Source organism: Dipodomys merriami, unplaced genomic scaffold, assembly GCF_024711535.1.
Source record: "Dipodomys merriami isolate MVZ:Mamm:240054 unplaced genomic scaffold, mDipMer1.0.p SCAF_668, whole genome shotgun sequence".
Classification (NCBI taxonomy): Eukaryota; Metazoa; Chordata; class Mammalia; order Rodentia; family Heteromyidae; genus Dipodomys; species Dipodomys merriami.
Window position 1 is genome coordinate 41,436 of NW_027206255.1, and position 2,300 is coordinate 43,735.

Consider the following 2,300-nt stretch of genomic DNA (forward strand, 5'->3'; position numbering starts at 1 on the left):
ATATCTTTCAAATGAAAAAGGTCAAAAATAGTAGCATAAAATTCTGTCCTCTCTCTCTCTCTCTCTCTCTATATATATATATGTATTTGATATATATATATATATATATATATATATATATATATATATATATATGATGTATAGAAAGATGCATTTTTAGGGATTATTTGTCATGAGAAATATATACATATATCTATCTAAATTTATGTGTAGAATGATATACATTGTAGTAAAACAAACATCTTAGAACATAATTACAATTTTTTAAAATTCATCAAACCAAGTGTCAGTAACTCATACTTATAATTCGAGCTATTCTGGGTGCTGGTATCTTAGAATTGTGTTCGAAACTAACCCAGACAGAAAAGTACTTGTTAGATTCTTATCTCCAATTAATCACTAAAAACAGGAATAAGCTCTGTGCCTCAAGTTGTAGAGTGCATTCCCTGAGCATAAAAACTCATAGGGACAACGCCCAGGCCTTGAAAACAATATCCACAACAACAAAATATATCACATTAATTTCACAAAAGCATCTTTTAACTGCTGTGAAAATTTCTTAGAAACATGAATACATGCCCTTGGAAAATGTTAAGTAAAATGTATAGAATATTTACATCTATGCTGAAGACATAGATAAAGATTAAGTTATTTAGGTAATGATTAGGAATTAAGAATAATGATAGGTAAGTAAAATATTGGGACTGGTTTTTTATTCTATTTTATGATAGTATTAAAATGATATTTGTAGTGATTATATAAAATTACTCTTGCTTGGTATTTGAATTATAATAAGTGATAAACATTTTTAAATGATATCCAAAGCAAAGGAGTATCAATTCTTTTGTAATTTCAAAACAATTAAGAAAATTATTGCAACGCTGCTTCACTCTAAGACTATATTTGTTTTCTTGTTCTAGTTTTTATATGTTCGTAGAAATTCCAAAAATTCAATGGATTTTGGCATTCAGGAACAGGTTCATAGATACTAATATTGGAGTCCCTTAAGTGGAATTCTTTTATTTCATTTGTTATTTTCACAAATAAATCAAGATGATTGTGTATTTTGTTTCTTTTCACTGCTTTTGGCTCTTGAGAATACATTTTTTTTACCTAGCAAAGTAGAGAAAAGCAACTGTATTGGCTTTCATAAAATGCAGATGCATAGAATTGTGTCTTCTGTCATTTGCTAAAAGTTTTTTCCAGAAAAAGTTGCAGCAATGAGAAGTACAAGTTGTCATGTCCAAAGCGGGGGGGGGGGGGGGGAGAAGGATTGGGACTGGGGGGGAGGGGGAAAGCTGGGAAGGGATGTGAAGGGTAAACAAAGGAGGAGGCTGCAATGCTTGGTAAGAAATATACGCATTATCCTGCCCATGTAATTGTAACCAATCTGTACAGTATGTTCACAAATAAAATAAAATAAAATAAAAAAGAAGAAGTTATCAATTACTTATAAGTGATGCATAATTCCTAGGTATTCCAGTTATCAAATAGACTATTTGATTGAGTTCTCTTTATAAACTCAAAATAACATACAAAAAAACCCTCAAAATAAACAGAAATCACATCTTTGTTTTAAACGCTGTTGTCTACAGAGTTTTTAGCCAACACCAAAAACATCTCTTTAGGTATTCTGCATTTTGTGTGATGAATTTTTAACAATTTTTTTTCTGACATGTAATTCACTTGCAATATATAACCTCCTTTTATTGTAGACATTTTAGTTTTGGAAGTGAATTGTACTTTCATAGGTTTTCAAAGCATAATTTTCACAAACTTGCATTTCTTCAAATAGAAATCTATAAATTTATAGAACAGACATTTAAATAGATATAAAATTCTGTTATAGGAATTTATCCAGCATACATCCTCTACAGTGTGTCTTTTCAAAATTTGATTTGGGGGATTTTTTCCAGGGTATCATACATACTATTCAAGTGCCCTGTCAATGAACTACAATTCCCTGTCCAAACACTTTTTTTACTTCTCTTTAATACATTCATAGAAGTGTAATGAATGGATCCTATACAATTCTTTTTGAAGTCTAAGACTTGAAAACTTGCTTGCTAAAATGATTGTATTATTCAAATCGATCATTATGAGGAATTTATCAATTTCTCCACAAATGCATTACTATATTTTGTGTCATCTTCTTATATTAGGGTCCTACTAGTGAGTTTTCTTTTTCTTTTTTCTTAGATACTAAAGAGGAACTTATATCATATGCTCCTATTATTGACTATTAATTTACAAATGTTCTTTAAAAAATATCCTATTCAGGAAAAAAATTATATAGAATT